The sequence below is a fragment of the Lissotriton helveticus genome, chromosome 10 (assembly GCF_964261635.1).
Source record: "Lissotriton helveticus chromosome 10, aLisHel1.1, whole genome shotgun sequence".
Taxonomy (NCBI): domain Eukaryota; kingdom Metazoa; phylum Chordata; class Amphibia; order Caudata; family Salamandridae; genus Lissotriton; species Lissotriton helveticus.
The window spans coordinates 590,807,733-590,829,524 of NC_136071.1; the positions used below are offsets into that span (position 1 = coordinate 590,807,733).

General features: G+C 47.2%; 38 non-coding genes across 38 annotated transcripts; all 38 read left to right on the forward strand.

The window, feature by feature from the left end:
* Positions 1-349: 349 nt before the first annotated feature.
* Positions 350-421, forward strand: TRNAP-UGG (transfer RNA proline (anticodon UGG)). Its single transcript has one exon. It is a non-coding gene; the product is annotated as a tRNA-Pro (tRNA).
* A 384-nt stretch (positions 422-805) lies between these two features.
* Positions 806-878, forward strand: TRNAV-UAC (transfer RNA valine (anticodon UAC)). The gene has a single exon. It is a non-coding gene; the product is annotated as a tRNA-Val (tRNA).
* A 434-nt stretch (positions 879-1,312) lies between these two features.
* TRNAP-AGG (transfer RNA proline (anticodon AGG)) lies at positions 1,313-1,384 on the forward strand. The gene has a single exon. It is a non-coding gene; the product is annotated as a tRNA-Pro (tRNA).
* Positions 1,385-1,770: 386 nt separating this feature from the next.
* On the forward strand, positions 1,771-1,843 carry TRNAV-AAC (transfer RNA valine (anticodon AAC)). Its single transcript has one exon. It is a non-coding gene; the product is annotated as a tRNA-Val (tRNA).
* A 295-nt stretch (positions 1,844-2,138) lies between these two features.
* Positions 2,139-2,250, forward strand: TRNAL-CAA (transfer RNA leucine (anticodon CAA)). Its single transcript has 2 exons — positions 2,139-2,176; positions 2,205-2,250. It is a non-coding gene; the product is annotated as a tRNA-Leu (tRNA).
* A 940-nt stretch (positions 2,251-3,190) lies between these two features.
* Positions 3,191-3,262, forward strand: TRNAP-UGG (transfer RNA proline (anticodon UGG)). Its single transcript has one exon. It is a non-coding gene; the product is annotated as a tRNA-Pro (tRNA).
* A 384-nt stretch (positions 3,263-3,646) lies between these two features.
* TRNAV-UAC (transfer RNA valine (anticodon UAC)) lies at positions 3,647-3,719 on the forward strand. Its single transcript has one exon. It is a non-coding gene; the product is annotated as a tRNA-Val (tRNA).
* A 434-nt stretch (positions 3,720-4,153) lies between these two features.
* On the forward strand, positions 4,154-4,225 carry TRNAP-AGG (transfer RNA proline (anticodon AGG)). The gene has a single exon. It is a non-coding gene; the product is annotated as a tRNA-Pro (tRNA).
* Positions 4,226-4,610: 385 nt separating this feature from the next.
* On the forward strand, positions 4,611-4,683 carry TRNAV-AAC (transfer RNA valine (anticodon AAC)). Its single transcript has one exon. It is a non-coding gene; the product is annotated as a tRNA-Val (tRNA).
* A 295-nt stretch (positions 4,684-4,978) lies between these two features.
* On the forward strand, positions 4,979-5,090 carry TRNAL-CAA (transfer RNA leucine (anticodon CAA)). Its single transcript has 2 exons — positions 4,979-5,016; positions 5,045-5,090. It is a non-coding gene; the product is annotated as a tRNA-Leu (tRNA).
* A 940-nt stretch (positions 5,091-6,030) lies between these two features.
* TRNAP-UGG (transfer RNA proline (anticodon UGG)) lies at positions 6,031-6,102 on the forward strand. The gene has a single exon. It is a non-coding gene; the product is annotated as a tRNA-Pro (tRNA).
* Positions 6,103-6,486: 384 nt separating this feature from the next.
* Positions 6,487-6,559, forward strand: TRNAV-UAC (transfer RNA valine (anticodon UAC)). Its single transcript has one exon. It is a non-coding gene; the product is annotated as a tRNA-Val (tRNA).
* A 434-nt stretch (positions 6,560-6,993) lies between these two features.
* Positions 6,994-7,065, forward strand: TRNAP-AGG (transfer RNA proline (anticodon AGG)). The gene has a single exon. It is a non-coding gene; the product is annotated as a tRNA-Pro (tRNA).
* A 385-nt stretch (positions 7,066-7,450) lies between these two features.
* Positions 7,451-7,523, forward strand: TRNAV-AAC (transfer RNA valine (anticodon AAC)). Its single transcript has one exon. It is a non-coding gene; the product is annotated as a tRNA-Val (tRNA).
* Positions 7,524-7,818: 295 nt separating this feature from the next.
* On the forward strand, positions 7,819-7,930 carry TRNAL-CAA (transfer RNA leucine (anticodon CAA)). Its single transcript has 2 exons — positions 7,819-7,856; positions 7,885-7,930. It is a non-coding gene; the product is annotated as a tRNA-Leu (tRNA).
* Positions 7,931-8,860: 930 nt separating this feature from the next.
* On the forward strand, positions 8,861-8,932 carry TRNAP-UGG (transfer RNA proline (anticodon UGG)). The gene has a single exon. It is a non-coding gene; the product is annotated as a tRNA-Pro (tRNA).
* Positions 8,933-9,316: 384 nt separating this feature from the next.
* Positions 9,317-9,389, forward strand: TRNAV-UAC (transfer RNA valine (anticodon UAC)). The gene has a single exon. It is a non-coding gene; the product is annotated as a tRNA-Val (tRNA).
* Positions 9,390-9,823: 434 nt separating this feature from the next.
* TRNAP-AGG (transfer RNA proline (anticodon AGG)) lies at positions 9,824-9,895 on the forward strand. Its single transcript has one exon. It is a non-coding gene; the product is annotated as a tRNA-Pro (tRNA).
* Positions 9,896-10,280: 385 nt separating this feature from the next.
* Positions 10,281-10,353, forward strand: TRNAV-AAC (transfer RNA valine (anticodon AAC)). Its single transcript has one exon. It is a non-coding gene; the product is annotated as a tRNA-Val (tRNA).
* Positions 10,354-10,648: 295 nt separating this feature from the next.
* On the forward strand, positions 10,649-10,760 carry TRNAL-CAA (transfer RNA leucine (anticodon CAA)). The gene is made up of 2 exons: positions 10,649-10,686; positions 10,715-10,760. It is a non-coding gene; the product is annotated as a tRNA-Leu (tRNA).
* A 940-nt stretch (positions 10,761-11,700) lies between these two features.
* On the forward strand, positions 11,701-11,772 carry TRNAP-CGG (transfer RNA proline (anticodon CGG)). The gene has a single exon. It is a non-coding gene; the product is annotated as a tRNA-Pro (tRNA).
* Positions 11,773-12,156: 384 nt separating this feature from the next.
* On the forward strand, positions 12,157-12,229 carry TRNAV-UAC (transfer RNA valine (anticodon UAC)). The gene has a single exon. It is a non-coding gene; the product is annotated as a tRNA-Val (tRNA).
* A 434-nt stretch (positions 12,230-12,663) lies between these two features.
* On the forward strand, positions 12,664-12,735 carry TRNAP-AGG (transfer RNA proline (anticodon AGG)). Its single transcript has one exon. It is a non-coding gene; the product is annotated as a tRNA-Pro (tRNA).
* Positions 12,736-13,121: 386 nt separating this feature from the next.
* On the forward strand, positions 13,122-13,194 carry TRNAV-AAC (transfer RNA valine (anticodon AAC)). Its single transcript has one exon. It is a non-coding gene; the product is annotated as a tRNA-Val (tRNA).
* Positions 13,195-13,489: 295 nt separating this feature from the next.
* On the forward strand, positions 13,490-13,601 carry TRNAL-CAA (transfer RNA leucine (anticodon CAA)). The gene is made up of 2 exons: positions 13,490-13,527; positions 13,556-13,601. It is a non-coding gene; the product is annotated as a tRNA-Leu (tRNA).
* A 1,396-nt stretch (positions 13,602-14,997) lies between these two features.
* TRNAV-UAC (transfer RNA valine (anticodon UAC)) lies at positions 14,998-15,070 on the forward strand. Its single transcript has one exon. It is a non-coding gene; the product is annotated as a tRNA-Val (tRNA).
* A 434-nt stretch (positions 15,071-15,504) lies between these two features.
* TRNAP-AGG (transfer RNA proline (anticodon AGG)) lies at positions 15,505-15,576 on the forward strand. Its single transcript has one exon. It is a non-coding gene; the product is annotated as a tRNA-Pro (tRNA).
* Positions 15,577-15,962: 386 nt separating this feature from the next.
* Positions 15,963-16,035, forward strand: TRNAV-AAC (transfer RNA valine (anticodon AAC)). The gene has a single exon. It is a non-coding gene; the product is annotated as a tRNA-Val (tRNA).
* A 295-nt stretch (positions 16,036-16,330) lies between these two features.
* Positions 16,331-16,442, forward strand: TRNAL-CAA (transfer RNA leucine (anticodon CAA)). The gene is made up of 2 exons: positions 16,331-16,368; positions 16,397-16,442. It is a non-coding gene; the product is annotated as a tRNA-Leu (tRNA).
* A 930-nt stretch (positions 16,443-17,372) lies between these two features.
* TRNAP-UGG (transfer RNA proline (anticodon UGG)) lies at positions 17,373-17,444 on the forward strand. Its single transcript has one exon. It is a non-coding gene; the product is annotated as a tRNA-Pro (tRNA).
* A 384-nt stretch (positions 17,445-17,828) lies between these two features.
* Positions 17,829-17,901, forward strand: TRNAV-UAC (transfer RNA valine (anticodon UAC)). The gene has a single exon. It is a non-coding gene; the product is annotated as a tRNA-Val (tRNA).
* Positions 17,902-18,335: 434 nt separating this feature from the next.
* On the forward strand, positions 18,336-18,407 carry TRNAP-AGG (transfer RNA proline (anticodon AGG)). The gene has a single exon. It is a non-coding gene; the product is annotated as a tRNA-Pro (tRNA).
* A 385-nt stretch (positions 18,408-18,792) lies between these two features.
* TRNAV-AAC (transfer RNA valine (anticodon AAC)) lies at positions 18,793-18,865 on the forward strand. The gene has a single exon. It is a non-coding gene; the product is annotated as a tRNA-Val (tRNA).
* Positions 18,866-19,160: 295 nt separating this feature from the next.
* On the forward strand, positions 19,161-19,272 carry TRNAL-CAA (transfer RNA leucine (anticodon CAA)). Its single transcript has 2 exons — positions 19,161-19,198; positions 19,227-19,272. It is a non-coding gene; the product is annotated as a tRNA-Leu (tRNA).
* Positions 19,273-20,212: 940 nt separating this feature from the next.
* On the forward strand, positions 20,213-20,284 carry TRNAP-CGG (transfer RNA proline (anticodon CGG)). The gene has a single exon. It is a non-coding gene; the product is annotated as a tRNA-Pro (tRNA).
* Positions 20,285-20,668: 384 nt separating this feature from the next.
* TRNAV-UAC (transfer RNA valine (anticodon UAC)) lies at positions 20,669-20,741 on the forward strand. Its single transcript has one exon. It is a non-coding gene; the product is annotated as a tRNA-Val (tRNA).
* A 434-nt stretch (positions 20,742-21,175) lies between these two features.
* On the forward strand, positions 21,176-21,247 carry TRNAP-AGG (transfer RNA proline (anticodon AGG)). The gene has a single exon. It is a non-coding gene; the product is annotated as a tRNA-Pro (tRNA).
* Positions 21,248-21,633: 386 nt separating this feature from the next.
* Positions 21,634-21,706, forward strand: TRNAV-AAC (transfer RNA valine (anticodon AAC)). Its single transcript has one exon. It is a non-coding gene; the product is annotated as a tRNA-Val (tRNA).
* The last annotated feature ends 86 nt before the right edge of the window (positions 21,707-21,792 follow it).

Below are 21,792 nucleotides of genomic sequence, written 5' to 3' on the forward strand. Positions count from 1 at the left end.
TCGAGCGCTGAGCGAGCGCGTTTGAATCCAAATATCAAACCCCTCTTTCTCAGGCGCAGGAAATGGTGGGCCCTTCATTGCTTCTGGTGTGGAAGTCTATGGGGCAAGGGTCCAGGACTTGCAGAGGAGAACAATTGCCAGAAAGTGCTTGCTGTTCTCATCTGTGCCTTTTTTCTGCTCACTGGCTGATAGGAGATTGGCTGCCCCCTTTCTTGCTAGAGTGAAAAAACAACAACTTGAGAGAAAACATGACGTTGTGAGGCTCACTTAGAGGGAGACTAGCCAAATAGCCCTGCTTTTTTTCTGAAAGACGCTTCAGAAATTGTTCAAAATGTCTCCTGGCCACTCAGGCTTGTTGGTCTAGGGGTATGATTCTCGCTTTGGGTGCGAGAGGTCCCGGGTTCAAATCCCGGTCGAGCCCATGCTGTGGACATTTTCAGGATGCTTGTAATATAGGAGCATTTCTTCTTTTCAATGCTATAAGACGCTGTGTATGTCGAGAAAGTTCCTTACCCTGCACGCTATTTTCCACTTGTGGCGGGATAAAGGAGTGCAGGACTTCTTTGCAACTGCTTTTCTGGGCCAGACCAGCATGGTAGGAACATTACATGCATAGTGTTTTTCTAGTGTAATTTCAGGATATGGTTTCAAAATCGCCTCTTGGAATAAAAGTGGTCCTCATTCCTGTCTTCCAAAGAAATAGAGACCGGGTAAGGAGAGCCCAACTTTGAGCTTCAAGGACATTGGCCCTTAGTCTGTGCATTCCAGCCCAATACATGCCAACAAGATTCCTGAGTTAGTGTCTGTTTCTGTAGTGTAGTGGTTATCACGTTCGCCTTACACGCGAAAGGTCCCTGGTTCGAGACCGGGCAGAAACAGCGGTTTGCTGTTTTTAACAGTGTTTGCCTTTACTGGCTGACTTTATAGGAAAGCTGAGATAATAGAGGCTGTCTATCCCTCACCAACCTGACGTAGTGTGCTACAGGGATCCCAGTGACAGCTCGAAAAGAGAAGTGACGATAGCTTGCGCCATTCGCTTGCTCGCCCTTTGCTCTGAAGGGTGGGCCTACTTCATGAAAGCAAGGAATGAGAGCAGAAATGCTTTTCTTGTCCTCACCGCAAGCAGACACTTAGAGAAAACAAACTGTCTGAAGGACAGAGGCTTTTTAATTTCTTGTTTGATGACGGCCATGGAAAAGACAGCAATCATATTGCAGAAGAGAGCAACATGTGCAGTTGCTTGCTTTGGGTGAAGCATTCACCGACTAGCTGCCACTAACCGCTGGAGCCATGTCAGAGGTGACTCTTGCGTGGCTCGTTGGTCTAGGGGTATGATTCTCGCTTAGGGTGCGAGAGGTCCCGGGTTCAAATCCCGGACGAGCCCTTTTTAGAGCTAAACATACAAATCGTACTAAAAATGCACTATGCCTGACTATTTCTAGTAATACTCGGTTGATTTTTTGCTTAACATATTCCTAACCTCAGTAGAAAAATGGATCACCGTGCTTTTTCTGCCTACCTGCTTAGTCTCAGTGTGTCCCAGGTGATGCTTTCCCAAGCTGTACTCGCAGACATTTAGGCATCAGATATTTGTCTGTCGATGCCTGCACAAGTAAATTTTGAATACGTCTAATTGCAAGCATGTTGGATGATATCTTTGAGGTTTTCACACTTGTTCTGCACATTCTGAGCCGCTGCTGATACAGCAGAATAGAAGTAGGGTGAAGCCTTGAGAGGAACTTTGCTTTAACAGTAGCAAGCAGCAAAGTCGTTTCTGTAGTGTAGTGGTCATCACGTTCGCCTAACACGCGAAAGGTCCCCGGTTCGAGACCGGGCAGAAACACTGAGCGTTGGCTGCTTTTATGTGCACACTCTAAAACCTTATTATCTGAATGCAAGTTTAAGAAGAGGTGGTCTTTGAACACAGTGAGCCGTGGGAAACTTTCTTTACCTTTGCAAGACGAAACAAAGTTATCTGCATCCATCATCTGGGGGTCGTTCTTGTGCCTATTTTTATTTTGTTTAAGCTATGTTGTATTGTTGGGGCCTTTACACCTGTGACATTGCTGTGAAGGTTGTAAGTGGAAACATTGGCAGGTGCAGATAGAAGAGTTAGACCTAAGCCCCCCTCATGAACCGTCAGGATGGCCGAGTGGTCTAAGGCACCAGACTCAAGAGAGCTTGATCTTCAGTGTAGCTGAGCCTTCTGGTCTCCTCATGGAGGCGTGGGTTCAAATCCCACTTCTGACAGGTCCCTTTTACACCCGTAAATCTTCCTGTTTTTTGCAGTGCGTTCCCGGCAAACACCACAATCTTTGCAGGAACCTGTAGCATGTGAAGAGAAATCCACCAACAATCAGGCTGGGCCCTCAATCACAATTCCATGGATTTCTGGAAATGACACCTCAGGCACACCTTCCATTAAATTTGCACTCCATCACAGTAACTGCCATGCTGGGTTTCTAACTAAGCAGTTGATCCCATCATTTGTTGTGAGGCTCTCCTGCCACCTTTTGGGCAGAGAAGGCACTGTCCCTGCAAAAACACAGGCAGACATGTTCAACAGGGCTTCCTGGTTATGTGGGAGGAGCAGAATGCCATTGGTCCCCCCTTGCAAATTCTAATTTACATAAGGAAGACAGAGAGGTAGCTGGGAGTAGGCACTGCACACGGGCATTGCACTCTCTCTTATGATTTGCAGCCAATTCTAGATTGAGGCAGGAGGAAAGGAGGTGACTCGCCCAACAATGGCTATACTGAGAAGTCAGCCACTCTGGGTCTCCCAGGTGAGTGTTTCAGGCCTGTGAGCCACTCATATAAATCTCGCCTGATCGAGCCTGATCGAGCGCTGAGCGAGCGCGTTTGAATCCAAATATCAAACCCCTCTTTCTCAGGCGCAGGAAATGGTGGGCCCTTCATTGCTTCTGGTGTGGAAGTCTATGGGGCAAGGGTCCAGGACTTGCAGAGGAGAACAATTGCCAGAAAGTGCTTGCTGTTCTCATCTGTGCCTTTTTTCTGCTCACTGGCTGATAGGAGATTGGCTGCCCCCTTTCTTGCTAGAGTGAAAAAACAACAACTTGAGAGAAAACATGACGTTGTGAGGCTCACTTAGAGGGAGACTAGCCAAATAGCCCTGCTTTTTTTCTGAAAGACGCTTCAGAAATTGTTCAAAATGTCTCCTGGCCACTCAGGCTCGTTGGTCTAGGGGTATGATTCTCGCTTTGGGTGCGAGAGGTCCCGGGTTCAAATCCCGGTCGAGCCCATGCTGTGGACATTTTCAGGATGCTTGTAATATAGGAGCATTTCTTCTTTTCAATGCTATAAGACGCTGTGTATGTCGAGAAAGTTCCTTACCCTGCACGCTATTTTCCACTTGTGGCGGGATAAAGGAGTGCAGGACTTCTTTGCAACTGCTTTTCTGGGCCAGACCAGCATGGTAGGAACATTACATGCATAGTGTTTTTCTAGTGTAATTTCAGGATATGGTTTCAAAATCGCCTCTTGGAATAAAAGTGGTCCTCATTCCTGTCTTCCAAAGAAATAGAGACCGGGTAAGGAGAGCCCAACTTTGAGCTTCAAGGACATTGGCCCTTAGTCTGTGCATTCCAGCCCAATACATGCCAACAAGATTCCTGAGTTAGTGTCTGTTTCTGTAGTGTAGTGTTTATCACGTTCGCCTTACACGCGAAAGGTCCCTGGTTCGAGACCGGGCAGAAACAGCGGTTTGCTGTTTTTAACAGTGTTTGCCTTTACTGGCTGACTTTATAGGAAAGCTGAGATAATAGAGGCTGTCTATCCCTCACCAACCTGACGTAGTGTGCTCCAGGGATCTCAGTGACAGCTCGAAAAGAGAAGTGACGATAGCTTGCGCCATTCGCTTGCTCGCCCTTTGCTCTGAAGGGTGGGCCTACTTCATGAAAGCAAGGAATGAGAGCAGAAATGCTTTTCTTGTCCTCACCGCAAGCAGACACTTAGAGAAAACAAACTGTCTGAAGGACAGAGGCTTTTTAATTTCTTGTTTGATGACGGCCATGGAAAAGACAGCAATCATATTGCAGAAGAGAGCAACATGTGCAGTTGCTTGCTTTGGGTGAAGCATTCACCGACTAGCTGCCACTAACCCCTGGAGCCATGTCAGAGGTGACTCTTGCGTGGCTCGTTGGTCTAGGGGTATGATTCTCGCTTAGGGTGCGAGAGGTCCCGGGTTCAAATCCCGGACGAGCCCTTTTTAGAGCTAAACATACAAATCGTACTAAAAATGCACTATGCCTGACTATTTCTAGTAATACTCGGTGCATTGTTGCGCAACATATTCCTAACCTCAGAAGAAAAATGGATCACCGTGCTTTTTCTGCCTACCTGCTTAGTCTCAGTGTGTCCCAGGTGATGCTTTCCCAAGCTGTACTCACAGACATTTAGGCATCAGATATTTGTCTGTCGATGCCTGCACAAGTAAATTTTGAATACGTCTAATTGCAAGCATGTTGGATGATATCTCTGAGGTTTTCACACTTGTTCTGCACATTCTGAGCCGCTGCTGATACAGCAGAATAGAAGTAGGGTGAAGCCTTGAGAGGAACTTTGCTTTAACAGTAGCAAGCAGCAAGGTCGTTTCTGTAGTGTAGTGGTCATCACGTTCGCCTAACACGCGAAAGGTCCCCGGTTCGAGACCGGGCAGAAACACTGAGCGTTGGCTGCTTTTATGTGCACACTCTAAAACCTTATTATCTGAATGCAAGTTTAAGAAGAGGTGGTCTTTGAACACAGTGAGCCGTGGGAAACTTTCTTTACCTTTGCAAGACGAAACAAAGTTATCTGCATCCGTCATCTGGGGGTCGTTCTTGTGCCTATTTTTATTTTGTTTAAGCTATGTTGTATTGTTGGGGCCTTTACACCTGTGACATTGCTCTGAAGGTTGTAAGTGGAAACATTGGCAGGTGCAGATAGAAGAGTTAGACCTAAGCCCCCCTCATGAGCCGTCAGGATGGCCGAGTGGTCTAAGGCGCCAGACTCAAGAGAGCTTGATCTTCAGTGTAGCTGGGCCTTCTGGTCTCCTCATGGAGGCGTGGGTTCAAATCCCACTTCTGACAGGTCCCTTTTACACCCGTAAATCTTCCTGTTTTTTGCAGTGCGTTCCCGGCAAACACCACAATCTTTGCAGGAACCTGTAGCATGTGAAGAGAAATCCACCAACAATCAGGCTGGGCCCTCAATCACAATTCCATGGATTTCTGGAAATGACACCTCAGGCACACCTTCCATTAAATTTGCACTCCATCACAGTAACTGCCATGCTGGGTTTCTAACTAAGCAGTTGATCCCATCATTTGTTGTGAGGCTCTCCTGCCACCTTTTGGGCAGAGAAGGCACTGTCCCTGCAAAAACACAGGCAGACATGTTCAACAGGGCTTCCTGGTTATGTGGGAGGAGCAGAATGCCATTGGTCCCCCCTTGCAAATTCTAATTTACATAAGGAAGACAGAGAGGTAGCTGGGAGTAGGCACTGCACACGGGCATTGCACTCTCTCTTATGATTTGCAGCCAATTCTAGATTGAGGCAGGAGGAAAGGAGGTGACTCGCCCAACAATGGCTATACTGAGAAGTCAGCCACTCTGGGTCTCCCAGGTGAGTGTTTCAGGCCTGTGAGCCACTCATATAAATCTCGCCTGATCGAGCCTGATCGAGCGCTGAGCGAGCGCGTTTGAATCCAAATATCAAACCCCTCTTTCTCAGGCGCAGGAAATGGTGGGCCCTTCATTGCTTCTGGTGTGGAAGTCTATGGGGCAAGGGTCCAGGACTTGCAGAGGAGAACAATTGCCAGAAAGTGCTTGCTGTTCTCATCTGTGCCTTTTTTCTGCTCACTGGCTGATAGGAGATTGGCTGCCCCCTTTCTTGCTAGAGTGAAAAAACAACAACTTGAGAGAAAACATGACGTTGTGAGGCTCACTTAGAGGGAGACTAGCCAAATAGCCCTGCTTTTTTTCTGAAAGACGCTTCAGAAATTGTTCAAAATGTCTCCTGGCCACTCAGGCTCGTTGGTCTAGGGGTATGATTCTCGCTTTGGGTGCGAGAGGTCCCGGGTTCAAATCCCGGTCGAGCCCATGCTGTGGACATTTTCAGGATGCTTGTAATATAGGAGCATTTCTTCTTTTCAATGCTATAAGACGCTGTGTATGTCGAGAAAGTTCCTTACCCTGCACGCTATTTTCCACTTGTGGCGGGATAAAGGAGTGCAGGACTTCTTTGCAACTGCTTTTCTGGGCCAGACCAGCATGGTAGGAACATTACATGCATAGTGTTTTTCTAGTGTAATTTCAGGATATGGTTTCAAAATCGCCTCTTGGAATAAAAGTGGTCCTCATTCCTGTCTTCCAAAGAAATAGAGACCGGGTAAGGAGAGCCCAACTTTGAGCTTCAAGGACATTGGCCCTTAGTCTGTGCATTCCAGCCCAATACATGCCAACAAGATTCCTGAGTTAGTGTCTGTTTCTGTAGTGTAGTGTTTATCACGTTCGCCTTACACGCGAAAGGTCCCTGGTTCGAGACCGGGCAGAAACAGCGGTTTGCTGTTTTTAACAGTGTTTGCCTTTACTGGCTGACTTTATAGGAAAGCTGAGATAATAGAGGCTGTCTATCCCTCACCAACCTGACGTAGTGTGCTCCAGGGATCTCAGTGACAGCTCGAAAAGAGAAGTGACGATAGCTTGCGCCATTCGCTTGCTCGCCCTTTGCTCTGAAGGGTGGGCCTACTTCATGAAAGCAAGGAATGAGAGCAGAAATGCTTTTCTTGTCCTCACCGCAAGCAGACACTTAGAGAAAACAAACTGTCTGAAGGACAGAGGCTTTTTAATTTCTTGTTTGATGACGGCCATGGAAAAGACAGCAATCATATTGCAGAAGAGAGCAACATGTGCAGTTGCTTGCTTTGGGTGAAGCATTCACCGACTAGCTGCCACTAACCCCTGGAGCCATGTCAGAGGTGACTCTTGCGTGGCTCGTTGGTCTAGGGGTATGATTCTCGCTTAGGGTGCGAGAGGTCCCGGGTTCAAATCCCGGACGAGCCCTTTTTAGAGCTAAACATACAAATCGTACTAAAAATGCACTATGCCTGACTATTTCTAGTAATACTCGGTGCATTGTTGCGCAACATATTCCTAACCTCAGAAGAAAAATGGATCACCGTGCTTTTTCTGCCTACCTGCTTAGTCTCAGTGTGTCCCAGGTGATGCTTTCCCAAGCTGTACTCGCAGACATTTAGGCATCAGATATTTGTCTGTCGATGCCTGCACAAGTAAATTTTGAATACGTCTAATTGCAAGCATGTTGGATGATATCTTTGAGGTTTTCACACTTGTTCTGCACATTCTGAGCCGCTGCTGATACAGCAGAATAGAAGTAGGGTGAAGCCTTGAGAGGAACTTTGCTTTAACAGTAGCAAGCAGCAAAGTCGTTTCTGTAGTGTAGTGGTCATCACGTTCGCCTAACACGCGAAAGGTCCCCGGTTCGAGACCGGGCAGAAACACTGAGCGTTGGCTGCTTTTATGTGCACACTCTAAAACCTTATTATCTGAATGCAAGTTTAAGAAGAGGTGGTCTTTGAACACAGTGAGCCGTGGGAAACTTTCTTTACCTTTGCAAGACGAAACAAAGTTATCTGCATCCATCATCTGGGGGTCGTTCTTGTGCCTATTTTTATTTTGTTTAAGCTATGTTGTATTGTTGGGGCCTTTACACCTGTGACATTGCTGTGAAGGTTGTAAGTGGAAACATTGGCAGGTGCAGATAGAAGAGTTAGACCTAAGCCCCCCTCATGAACCGTCAGGATGGCCGAGTGGTCTAAGGCGCCAGACTCAAGAGAGCTTGATCTTCAGTGTAGCTGAGCCTTCTGGTCTCCTCATGGAGGCGTGGGTTCAAATCCCACTTCTGACAGGTCCCTTTTACACCCGTAAATCTTCCTGTTTTTTGCAGTGCGTTCCCGGCAAACACCACAATCTTTGCAGGAACCTGTAGCATGTGAAGAGAAATCCACCAACAATCAGGCTGGGCCCTCAATCACAATTCCATGGATTTCTGGAAATGACACCTCAGGCACACCTTCCATTAAATTTGCACTCCATCACAGTAACTGCCATGCTGGGTTTCTAACTAAGCAGTTGATCCCATCATTTGTTGTGAGGCTCTCCTGCCACCTTTTGGGCAGAGAAGGCACTGTCCCTGCAAAAACACAGGCAGACATGTTCAACAGGGCTTCCTGGTTATGTGGGAGGAGCAGAATGCCATTGGTCCCCCCTTGCAAATTCTAATTTACATAAGGAAGACAGAGAGGTAGCTGGGAGTAGGCACTGCACACGGGCATTGCACTCTCTCTTATGATTTGCAGCCAATTCTAGATTGAGGCAGGAGGAAAGGAGGTGACTCGCCCAACAATGGCTATACTGAGAAGTCAGCCACTCTGGGTCTCCCAGGTGAGTGTTTCAGGCCTGTGAGCCACTCATATAAATCTCGCCTGATCGAGCGCTGAGCGAGCGCGTTTGAATCCAAATATCAAACCCCTCTTTCTCAGGCGCAGGAAATGGTGGGCCCTTCATTGCTTCTGGTGTGGAAGTCTATGGGGCAAGGGTCCAGGACTTGCAGAGGAGAACAATTGCCAGAAAGTGCTTGCTGTTCTCATCTGTGCCTTTTTTCTGCTCACTGGCTGATAGGAGATTGGCTGCCCCCTTTCTTGCTAGAGTGAAAAAACAACAACTTGAGAGAAAACATGACGTTGTGAGGCTCACTTAGAGGGAGACTAGCCAAATAGCCCTGCTTTTTTTCTGAAAGACGCTTCAGAAATTGTTCAAAATGTCTCCTGGCCACTCAGGCTCGTTGGTCTAGGGGTATGATTCTCGCTTTGGGTGCGAGAGGTCCCGGGTTCAAATCCCGGTCGAGCCCATGCTGTGGACATTTTCAGGATGCTTGTAATATAGGAGCATTTCTTCTTTTCAATGCTATAAGACGCTGTGTATGTCGAGAAAGTTCCTTACCCTGCACGCTATTTTCCACTTGTGGCGGGATAAAGGAGTGCAGGACTTCTTTGCAACTGCTTTTCTGGGCCAGACCAGCATGGTAGGAACATTACATGCATAGTGTTTTTCTAGTGTAATTTCAGGATATGGTTTCAAAATCGCCTCTTGGAATAAAAGTGGTCCTCATTCCTGTCTTCCAAAGAAATAGAGACCGGGTAAGGAGAGCCCAACTTTGAGCTTCAAGGACATTGGCCCTTAGTCTGTGCATTCCAGCCCAATACATGCCAACAAGATTCCTGAGTTAGTGTCTGTTTCTGTAGTGTAGTGTTTATCACGTTCGCCTTACACGCGAAAGGTCCCTGGTTCGAGACCGGGCAGAAACAGCGGTTTGCTGTTTTTAACAGTGTTTGCCTTTACTGGCTGACTTTATAGGAAAGCTGAGATAATAGAGGCTGTCTATCCCTCACCAACCTGACGTAGTGTGCTCCAGGGATCTCAGTGACAGCTCGAAAAGAGAAGTGACGATAGCTTGCGCCATTCGCTTGCTCGCCCTTTGCTCTGAAGGGTGGGCCTACTTCATGAAAGCAAGGAATGAGAGCAGAAATGCTTTTCTTGTCCTCACCGCAAGCAGACACTTAGAGAAAACAAACTGTCTGAAGGACAGAGGCTTTTTAATTTCTTGTTTGATGACGGCCATGGAAAAGACAGCAATCATATTGCAGAAGAGAGCAACATGTGCAGTTGCTTGCTTTGGGTGAAGCATTCACCGACTAGCTGCCACTAACCCCTGGAGCCATGTCAGAGGTGACTCTTGCGTGGCTCGTTGGTCTAGGGGTATGATTCTCGCTTAGGGTGCGAGAGGTCCCGGGTTCAAATCCCGGACGAGCCCTTTTTAGAGCTAAACATACAAATCGTACTAAAAATGCACTATGCCTGACTATTTCTAGTAATACTCGGTGCATTGTTGCGCAACATATTCCTAACCTCAGAAGAAAAATGGATCACCGTGCTTTTTCTGCCTACCTGCTTAGTCTCAGTGTGTCCCAGGTGATGCTTTCCCAAGCTGTACTCACAGACATTTAGGCATCAGATATTTGTCTGTCGATGCCTGCACAAGTAAATTTTGAATACGTCTAATTGCAAGCATGTTGGATGATATCTCTGAGGTTTTCACACTTGTTCTGCACATTCTGAGCCGCTGCTGATACAGCAGAATAGAAGTAGGGTGAAGCCTTGAGAGGAACTTTGCTTTAACAGTAGCAAGCAGCAAGGTCGTTTCTGTAGTGTAGTGGTCATCACGTTCGCCTAACACGCGAAAGGTCCCCGGTTCGAGACCGGGCAGAAACACTGAGCGTTGGCTGCTTTTATGTGCACACTCTAAAACCTTATTATCTGAATGCAAGTTTAAGAAGAGGTGGTCTTTGAACACAGTGAGCCGTGGGAAACTTTCTTTACCTTTGCAAGACGAAACAAAGTTATCTGCATCCGTCATCTGGGGGTCGTTCTTGTGCCTATTTTTATTTTGTTTAAGCTATGTTGTATTGTTGGGGCCTTTACACCTGTGACATTGCTCTGAAGGTTGTAAGTGGAAACATTGGCAGGTGCAGATAGAAGAGTTAGACCTAAGCCCCCCTCATGAGCCGTCAGGATGGCCGAGTGGTCTAAGGCGCCAGACTCAAGAGAGCTTGATCTTCAGTGTAGCTGAGCCTTCTGGTCTCCTCATGGAGGCGTGGGTTCAAATCCCACTTCTGACAGGTCCCTTTTACACCCGTAAATCTTCCTGTTTTTTGCAGTGCGTTCCCGGTAAACACCACAATCTTTGCAGGAACCTGTAGCATGTGAAGAGAAATCCACCAACAATCAGGCTGGGCCCTCAATCACAATTCCATGGATTTCTGGAAATGACACCTCAGGCACACCTTCCATTAAATTTGCACTCCATCACAGTAACTGCCATGCTGGGTTTCTAACTAAGCAGTTGATCCCATCATTTGTTGTGAGGCTCTCCTGCCACCTTTTGGGCAGAGAAGGCACTGTCCCTGCAAAAACACAGGCAGACATGTTCAACAGGGCTTCCTGGTTATGTGGGAGGAGCAGAATGCCATTGGTCCCCCCTTGCAAATTCTAATTTACATAAGGAAGACAGAGAGGTAGCTGGGAGTAGGCACTGCACACGGGCATTGCACTCTCTCTTATGATTTGCAGCCAATTCTAGATTGAGGCAGGAGGAAAGGAGGTGACTCGCCCAACAATGGCTATACTGAGAAGTCAGCCACTCTGGGTCTCCCAGGTGAGTGTTTCAGGCCTGTGAGCCACTCATATAAATCTCGCCTGATCGAGCCTGATCGAGCGCTGAGCGAGCGCGTTTGAATCCAAATATCAAACCCCTCTTTCTCAGGCGCAGGAAATGGTGGGCCCTTCATTGCTTCTGGTGTGGAAGTCTATGGGGCAAGGGTCCAGGACTTGCAGAGGAGAACAATTGCCAGAAAGTGCTTGCTGTTCTCATCTGTGCCTTTTTTCTGCTCACTGGCTGATAGGAGATTGGCTGCCCCCTTTCTTGCTAGAGTGAAAAAACAACAACTTGAGAGAAAACATGACGTTGTGAGGCTCACTTAGAGGGAGACTAGCCAAATAGCCCTGCTTTTTTTCTGAAAGACGCTTCAGAAATTGTTCAAAATGTCTCCTGGCCACTCAGGCTCGTTGGTCTAGGGGTATGATTCTCGCTTCGGGTGCGAGAGGTCCCGGGTTCAAATCCCGGACGAGCCCATGCCGTGGACATTTTCAGGATGCTTGTAATATAGGAGCATTTCTTCTTTTCAATGCTATAAGACGCTGTGTATGTCGAGAAAGTTCCTTACCCTGCACGCTATTTTCCACTTGTGGCGGGATAAAGGAGTGCAGGACTTCTTTGCAACTGCTTTTCTGGGCCAGACCAGCATGGTAGGAACATTACATGCATAGTGTTTTTCTAGTGTAATTTCAGGATATGGTTTCAAAATCGCCTCTTGGAATAAAAGTGGTCCTCATTCCTGTCTTCCAAAGAAATAGAGACCGGGTAAGGAGAGCCCAACTTTGAGCTTCAAGGACATTGGCCCTTAGTCTGTGCATTCCAGCCCAATACATGCCAACAAGATTCCTGAGTTAGTGTCTGTTTCTGTAGTGTAGTGGTTATCACGTTCGCCTTACACGCGAAAGGTCCCTGGTTCGAGACCGGGCAGAAACAGCGGTTTGCTGTTTTTAACAGTGTTTGCCTTTACTGGCTGACTTTATAGGAAAGCTGAGATAATAGAGGCTGTCTATCCCTCACCAACCTGACGTAGTGTGCTACAGGGATCCCAGTGACAGCTCGAAAAGAGAAGTGACGATAGCTTGCGCCATTCGCTTGCTCGCCCTTTGCTCTGAAGGGTGGGCCTACTTCATGAAAGCAAGGAATGAGAGCAGAAATGCTTTTCTTGTCCTCACCGCAAGCAGACACTTAGAGAAAACAAACTGTCTGAAGGACAGAGGCTTTTTAATTTCTTGTTTGATGACGGCCATGGAAAAGACAGCAATCATATTGCAGAAGAGAGCAACATGTGCAGTTGCTTGCTTTGGGTGAAGCATTCACCGACTAGCTGCCACTAACCGCTGGAGCCATGTCAGAGGTGACTCTTGCGTGGCTCGTTGGTCTAGGGGTATGATTCTCGCTTAGGGTGCGAGAGGTCCCGGGTTCAAATCCCGGACGAGCCCTTTTTAGAGCTAAACATACAAATCGTACTAAAAATGCACTATGCCTGACTATTTCTAGTAATACTCGGTTGATTTTTTGCTTAACATATTCCTAACCTCAGTAGAAAAATGGATCACCGTGCTTTTTCTGCCTACCTGCTTAGTCTCAGTGTGTCCCAGGTGATGCTTTCCCAAGCTGTACTCGCAGACATTTAGGCATCAGATATTTGTCTGTCGATGCCTGCACAAGTAAATTTTGAATACGTCTAATTGCAAGCATGTTGGATGATATCTTTGAGGTTTTCACACTTGTTCTGCACATTCTGAGCCGCTGCTGATACAGCAGAATAGAAGTAGGGTGAAGCCTTGAGAGGAACTTTGCTTTAACAGTAGCAAGCAGCAAAGTCGTTTCTGTAGTGTAGTGGTCATCACGTTCGCCTAACACGCGAAAGGTCCCCGGTTCGAGACCGGGCAGAAACACTGAGCGTTGGCTGCTTTTATGTGCACACTCTAAAACCTTATTATCTGAATGCAAGTTTAAGAAGAGGTGGTCTTTGAACACAGTGAGCCGTGGGAAACTTTCTTTACCTTTGCAAGACGAAACAAAGTTATCTGCATCCATCATCTGGGGGTCGTTCTTGTGCCTATTTTTATTTTGTTTAAGCTATGTTGTATTGTTGGGGCCTTTACACCTGTGACATTGCTGTGAAGGTTGTAAGTGGAAACATTGGCAGGTGCAGATAGAAGAGTTAGACCTAAGCCCCCCTCATGAACCGTCAGGATGGCCGAGTGGTCTAAGGCGCCAGACTCAAGAGAGCTTGATCTTCAGTGTAGCTGAGCCTTCTGGTCTCCTCATGGAGGCGTGGGTTCAAATCCCACTTCTGACAGGTCCCTTTTACACCCGTAAATCTTCCTGTTTTTTGCAGTGCGTTCCCGGCAAACACCACAATCTTTGCAGGAACCTGTAGCATGTGAAGAGAAATCCACCAACAATCAGGCTGGGCCCTCAATCACAATTCCATGGATTTCTGGAAATGACACCTCAGGCACACCTTCCATTAAATTTGCACTCCATCACAGTAACTGCCATGCTGGGTTTCTAACTAAGCAGTTGATCCCATCATTTGTTGTGAGGCTCTCCTGCCACCTTTTGGGCAGAGAAGGCACTGTCCCTGCAAAAACACAGGCAGACATGTTCAACAGGGCTTCCTGGTTATGTGGGAGGAGCAGAATGCCATTGGTCCCCCCTTGCAAATTCTAATTTACATAAGGAAGACAGAGAGGTAGCTGGGAGTAGGCACTGCACACGGGCATTGCACTCTCTCTTATGATTTGCAGCCAATTCTAGATTGAGGCAGGAGGAAAGGAGGTGACTCGCCCAACAATGGCTATACTGAGAAGTCAGCCACTCTGGGTCTCCCAGGTGAGTGTTTCAGGCCTGTGAGCCACTCATATAAATCTCGCCTGATCGAGCCTGATCGAGCGCTGAGCGAGCGCGTTTGAATCCAAATATCAAACCCCTCTTTCTCAGGCGCAGGAAATGGTGGGCCCTTCATTGCTTCTGGTGTGGAAGTCTATGGGGCAAGGGTCCAGGACTTGCAGAGGAGAACAATTGCCAGAAAGTGCTTGCTGTTCTCATCTGTGCCTTTTTTCTGCTCACTGGCTGATAGGAGATTGGCTGCCCCCTTTCTTGCTAGAGTGAAAAAACAACAACTTGAGAGAAAACATGACGTTGTGAGGCTCACTTAGAGGGAGACTAGCCAAATAGCCCTGCTTTTTTTCTGAAAGACGCTTCAGAAATTGTTCAAAATGTCTCCTGGCCACTCAGGCAAGTTGGTCTAGGGGTATGATTCTCGCTTCGGGTGCGAGAGGTCCCGGGTTCAAATCCCGGACGAGCCCATGACGTGGACATTTTCAGGATGCTTGTAATATAGGAGCATTTCTTCTTTTCAATGCTATAAGACGCTGTGTATGTCGAGAAAGTTCCTTACCCTGCACGCTATTTTCCACTTGTGGCGGGATAAAGGAGTGCAGGACTTCTTTGCAACTGCTTTTCTGGGCCAGACCAGCATGGTAGGAACATTACATGCATAGTGTTTTTCTAGTGTAATTTCAGGATATGGTTTCAAAATCGCCTCTTGGAATAAAAGTGGTCCTCATTCCTGTCTTCCAAAGAAATAGAGACCGGGTAAGGAGAGCCCAACTTTGAGCTTCAAGGACATTGGCCCTTAGTCTGTGCATTCCAGCCCAATACATGCCAACAAGATTCCTGAGTTAGTGTCTGTTTCTGTAGTGTAGTGGTTATCACGTTCGCCTTACACGCGAAAGGTCCCTGGTTCGAGACCGGGCAGAAACAGCGGTTTGCTGTTTTTAACAGTGTTTGCCTTTACTGGCTGACTTTATAGGAAAGCTGAGATAATAGAGGCTGTCTATCCCTCACCAACCTGACGTAGTGTGCTACAGGGATCTCAGTGACAGCTCGAAAAGAGAAGTGACGATAGCTTGCGCCATTCGCTTGCTCGCCCTTTGCTCTGAAGGGTGGGCCTACTTCATGAAAGCAAGGAATGAGAGCAGAAATGCTTTTCTTGTCCTCACCGCAAGCAGACACTTAGAGAAAACAAACTGTCTGAAGGACAGAGGCTTTTTAATTTCTTGTTTGATGACGGCCATGGAAAAGACAGCAATCATATTGCAGAAGAGAGCAACATGTGCAGTTGCTTGCTTTGGGTGAAGCATTCACCGACTAGCTGCCACTAACCGCTGGAGCCATGTCAGAGGTGACTCTTGCGTGGCTCGTTGGTCTAGGGGTATGATTCTCGCTTAGGGTGCGAGAGGTCCCGGGTTCAAATCCCGGACGAGCCCTTTTTAGAGCTAAACATACAAATCGTACTAAAAATGCACTATGCCTGACTATTTCTAGTAATACTCGGTTGATTTTTTGCTTAACATATTCCTAACCTCAGTAGAAAAATGGATCACCGTGCTTTTTCTGCCTACCTGCTTAGTCTCAGTGTGTCCCAGGTGATGCTTTCCCAAGCTGTACTCGCAGACATTTAGGCATCAGATATTTGTCTGTCGATGCCTGCACAAGTAAATTTTGAATACGTCTAATTGCAAGCATGTTGGATGATATCTTTGAGGTTTTCACACTTGTTCTGCACATTCTGAGCCGCTGCTGATACAGCAGAATAGAAGTAGGGTGAAGCCTTGAGAGGAACTTTGCTTTAACAGTAGCAAGCAGCAAAGTCGTTTCTGTAGTGTAGTGGTCATCACGTTCGCCTAACACGCGAAAGGTCCCCGGTTCGAGACCGGGCAGAAACACTGAGCGTTGGCTGCTTTTATGTGCACACTCTAAAACCTTATTATCTGAATGCAAGTTTAAGAAGAGGTGGTCTTTGAACACAGTGAGCCGTGGGAAACTTTCTTTACCTTTGCAAGACGAAACAAAGTTATCTGCATCCATCATCTGGGGGTCGTTCTTGTGCCTATTTTTATTTTGTTTAAGCTATGTTGTATTGTTGGGGCCTTTACACCTGTGACATTGCTGTGAAGGTTGTAAGTGGAAACATTGGCAGGTGCAGATAGAAGAGTTAGACCTAAGCCCCCCTCATGAACCGTCAGGATGGCCGAGTGGTCTAAGGCGCCAGACTCAAGAGAGCTTGATCTTCAGTGTAGCTGAGCCTTCTGGTCTCCTCATGGAGGCGTGGGTTCAAATCCCACTTCTGACAGGTCCCTTTTACACCCGTAAATCTTCCTGTTTTTTGCAGTGCGTTCCCGGCAAACACCACAATCTTTGCAGGAACCTGTAGCATGTGAAGAGAAATCCACCAACAATCAGGCTGGGCCCTCAATCACAATTCCATGGATTTCTGGAAATGACACCTCAGGCACACCTTCCATTAAATTTGCACTCCATCACAGTAACTGCCATGCTGGGTTTCTAACTAAGCAGTTGATCCCATCATTTGTTGTGAGGCTCTCCTGCCACCTTTTGGGCAGAGAAGGCACTGTCCCTGCAAAAACACAGGCAGACATGTTCAACAGGGCTTCCTGGTTATGTGGGAGGAGCAGAATGCCATTGGTCCCCCCTTGCAAATTCTAATTTACATAAGGAAGACAGAGAGGTAGCTGGGAGTAGGCACTGCACACGGGCATTGCACTCTCTCTTATGATTTGCAGCCAATTCTAGATTGAGGCAGGAGGAAAGGAGGTGACTCGCCCAACAATGGCTATACTGAGAAGTCAGCCACTCTGGGTCTCCCAGGTGAGTGTTTCAGGCCTGTGAGCCACTCATATAAATCTCGCCTGATCGAGCGCTGAGCGAGCGCGTTTGAATCCAAATATCAAACCCCTCTTTCTCAGGCGCAGGAAATGGTGGGCCCTTCATTGCTTCTGGTGTGGAAGTCTATGGGGCAAGGGTCCAGGACTTGCAGAGGAGAACAATTGCCAGAAAGTGCTTGCTGTTCTCATCTGTGCCTTTTTTCTGCTCACTGGCTGATAGGAGATTGGCTGCCCCCTTTCTTGCTAGAGTGAAAAAACAACAACTTGAGAGAAAACATGACGTTGTGAGGCTCACTTAGAGGGAGACTAGCCAAATAGCCCTGCTTTTTTTCTGAAAGACGCTTCAGAAATTGTTCAAAATGTCTCCTGGCCACTCAGGCTCGTTGGTCTAGGGGTATGATTCTCGCTTTGGGTGCGAGAGGTCCCGGGTTCAAATCCCGGTCGAGCCCATGCTGTGGACATTTTCAGGATGCTTGTAATATAGGAGCATTTCTTCTTTTCAATGCTATAAGACGCTGTGTATGTCGAGAAAGTTCCTTACCCTGCACGCTATTTTCCACTTGTGGCGGGATAAAGGAGTGCAGGACTTCTTTGCAACTGCTTTTCTGGGCCAGACCAGCATGGTAGGAACATTACATGCATAGTGTTTTTCTAGTGTAATTTCAGGATATGGTTTCAAAATCGCCTCTTGGAATAAAAGTGGTCCTCATTCCTGTCTTCCAAAGAAATAGAGACCGGGTAAGGAGAGCCCAACTTTGAGCTTCAAGGACATTGGCCCTTAGTCTGTGCATTCCAGCCCAATACATGCCAACAAGATTCCTGAGTTAGTGTCTGTTTCTGTAGTGTAGTGTTTATCACGTTCGCCTTACACGCGAAAGGTCCCTGGTTCGAGACCGGGCAGAAACAGCGGTTTGCTGTTTTTAACAGTGTTTGCCTTTACTGGCTGACTTTATAGGAAAGCTGAGATAATAGAGGCTGTCTATCCCTCACCAACCTGACGTAGTGTGCTCCAGGGATCTCAGTGACAGCTCGAAAAGAGAAGTGACGATAGCTTGCGCCATTCGCTTGCTCGCCCTTTGCTCTGAAGGGTGGGCCTACTTCATGAAAGCAAGGAATGAGAGCAGAAATGCTTTTCTTGTCCTCACCGCAAGCAGACACTTAGAGAAAACAAACTGTCTGAAGGACAGAGGCTTTTTAATTTCTTGTTTGATGACGGCCATGGAAAAGACAGCAATCATATTGCAGAAGAGAGCAACATGTGCAGTTGCTTGCTTTGGGTGAAGCATTCACCGACTAGCTGCCACTAACCCCTGGAGCCATGTCAGAGGTGACTCTTGCGTGGCTCGTTGGTCTAGGGGTATGATTCTCGCTTAGGGTGCGAGAGGTCCCGGGTTCAAATCCCGGACGAGCCCTTTTTAGAGCTAAACATACAAATCGTACTAAAAATGCACTATGCCTGACTATTTCTAGTAATACTCGGTGCATTGTTGCGCAACATATTCCTAACCTCAGAAGAAAAATGGATCACCGTGCTTTTTCTGCCTACCTGCTTAGTCTCAGTGTGTCCCAGGTGATGCTTTCCCAAGCTGTACTCACAGACATTTAGGCATCAGATATTTGTCTGTCGATGCCTGCACAAGTAAATTTTGAATACGTCTAATTGCAAGCATGTTGGATGATATCTCTGAGGTTTTCACACTTGTTCTGCACATTCTGAGCCGCTGCTGATACAGCAGAATAGAAGTAGGGTGAAGCCTTGAGAGGAACTTTGCTTTAACAGTAGCAAGCAGCAAGGTCGTTTCTGTAGTGTAGTGGTCATCACGTTCGCCTAACACGCGAAAGGTCCCCGGTTCGAGACCGGGCAGAAACACTGAGCGTTGGCTGCTTTTATGTGCACACTCTAAAACCTTATTATCTGAATGCAAGTTTAAGAAGAGGTGGTCTTTGAACACAGTGAGCCGTGGGAAACTTTCTTTACCTTTGCAAGACGAAACAAAGTTATCTGCATCCGTCATCTGGGGGTCGTTCTTGTGCCTATTTTTATTTTGTTTAAGCTATGTTGTATTGTTGGGGCCTTTACACCTGTGACATTGCTCTGAAGGTTGTAAGTGGAAACATTGGCAGGTGCAGATAGAAGAGTTAGACCTAAGCCCCCCTCATGAGCCGTCAGGATGGCCGAGTGGTCTAAGGCGCCAGACTCAAGAGAGCTTGATCTTCAGTGTAGCTGAGCCTTCTGGTCTCCTCATGGAGGCGTGGGTTCAAATCCCACTTCTGACAGGTCCCTTTTACACCCGTAAATCTTCCTGTTTTTTGCAGTGCGTTCCCGGCAAACACCACAATCTTTGCAGGAACCTGTAGCATGTGAAGAGAAATCCACCAACAATCAGGCTGGGCCCTCAATCACAATTCCATGGATTTCTGGAAATGACACCTCAGGCACACCTTCCATTAAATTTGCACTCCATCACAGTAACTGCCATGCTGGGTTTCTAACTAAGCAGTTGATCCCATCATTTGTTGTGAGGCTCTCCTGCCACCTTTTGGGCAGAGAAGGCACTGTCCCTGCAAAAACACAGGCAGACATGTTCAACAGGGCTTCCTGGTTATGTGGGAGGAGCAGAATGCCATTGGTCCCCCCTTGCAAATTCTAATTTACATAAGGAAGACAGAGAGGTAGCTGGGAGTAGGCACTGCACACGGGCATTGCACTCTCTCTTATGATTTGCAGCCAATTCTAGATTGAGGCAGGAGGAAAGGAGGTGACTCGCCCAACAATGGCTATACTGAGAAGTCAGCCACTCTGGGTCTCCCAGGTGAGTGTTTCAGGCCTGTGAGCCACTCATATAAATCTCGCCTGATCGAGCCTGATCGAGCGCTGAGCGAGCGCGTTTGAATCCAAATATCAAACCCCTCTTTCTCAGGCGCAGGAAATGGTGGGCCCTTCATTGCTTCTGGTGTGGAAGTCTATGGGGCAAGGGTCCAGGACTTGCAGAGGAGAACAATTGCCAGAAAGTGCTTGCTGTTCTCATCTGTGCCTTTTTTCTGCTCACTGGCTGATAGGAGATTGGCTGCCCCCTTTCTTGCTAGAGTGAAAAAACAACAACTTGAGAGAAAACATGACGTTGTGAGGCTCACTTAGAGGGAGACTAGCCAAATAGCCCTGCTTTTTTTCTGAAAGACGCTTCAGAAATTGTTCAAAATGTCTCCTGGCCACTCAGGCTCGTTGGTCTAGGGGTATGATTCTCGCTTCGGGTGCGAGAGGTCCCGGGTTCAAATCCCGGACGAGCCCATGCCGTGGACATTTTCAGGATGCTTGTAATATAGGAGCATTTCTTCTTTTCAATGCTATAAGACGCTGTGTATGTCGAGAAAGTTCCTTACCCTGCACGCTATTTTCCACTTGTGGCGGGATAAAGGAGTGCAGGACTTCTTTGCAACTGCTTTTCTGGGCCAGACCAGCATGGTAGGAACATTACATGCATAGTGTTTTTCTAGTGTAATTTCAGGATATGGTTTCAAAATCGCCTCTTGGAATAAAAGTGGTCCTCATTCCTGTCTTCCAAAGAAATAGAGACCGGGTAAGGAGAGCCCAACTTTGAGCTTCAAGGACATTGGCCCTTAGTCTGTGCATTCCAGCCCAATACATGCCAACAAGATTCCTGAGTTAGTGTCTGTTTCTGTAGTGTAGTGGTTATCACGTTCGCCTTACACGCGAAAGGTCCCTGGTTCGAGACCGGGCAGAAACAGCGGTTTGCTGTTTTTAACAGTGTTTGCCTTTACTGGCTGACTTTATAGGAAAGCTGAGATAATAGAGGCTGTCTATCCCTCACCAACCTGACGTAGTGTGCTCCAGGGATCTCAGTGACAGCTCGAAAAGAGAAGTGACGATAGCTTGCGCCATTCGCTTGCTCGCCCTTTGCTCTGAAGGGTGGGCCTACTTCATGAAAGCAAGGAATGAGAGCAGAAATGCTTTTCTTGTCCTCACCGCAAGCAGACACTTAGAGAAAACAAACTGTCTGAAGGACAGAGGCTTTTTAATTTCTTGTTTGATGACGGCCATGGAAAAGACAGCAATCATATTGCAGAAGAGAGCAACATGTGCAGTTGCTTGCTTTGGGTGAAGCATTCACCGACTAGCTGCCACTAACCCCTGGAGCCATGTCAGAGGTGACTCTTGCGTGGCTCGTTGGTCTAGGGGTATGATTCTCGCTTAGGGTGCGAGATGTCCCGGGTTCAAATCCCGGACGAGCCCTTTTTAGAGCTAAACATACAAATCGTACTAAAAATGCACTATGCCTGACTATTTCTAGTAATACTCGGTTGATTTTTTGCTTAACATATTCCTAACCTCAGTAGAAAAATGGATCACCGTGCTTTTTCTGCCTACCTGCTTAGTCTCAGTGTGTCCCAGGTGATGCTTTCCCAAGCTGTACTCGCAGACATTTAGGCATCAGATATTTGTCTGTCGATGCCTGCACAAGTAAATTTTGAATACGTCTAATTGCAAGCATGTTGGATGATATCTTTGAGGTTTTCACACTTGTTCTGCACATTCTGAGCCGCTGCTGATACAGCAGAATAGAAGTAGGGTGAAGCCTTGAGAGGAACTTTGCTTTAACAGTAGCAAGCAGCAAAGTCGTTTCTGTAGTGTAGTGGTCATCACGTTCGCCTAACACGCGAAAGGTCCCCGGTTCGAGACCGGGCAGAAACACTGAGCGTTGGCTGCTTTTATGTGCACACTCTAAAACCTTATTATCTGAATGCAAGTTTAAGAAGAGGTGGTCTTTGAACACAGTG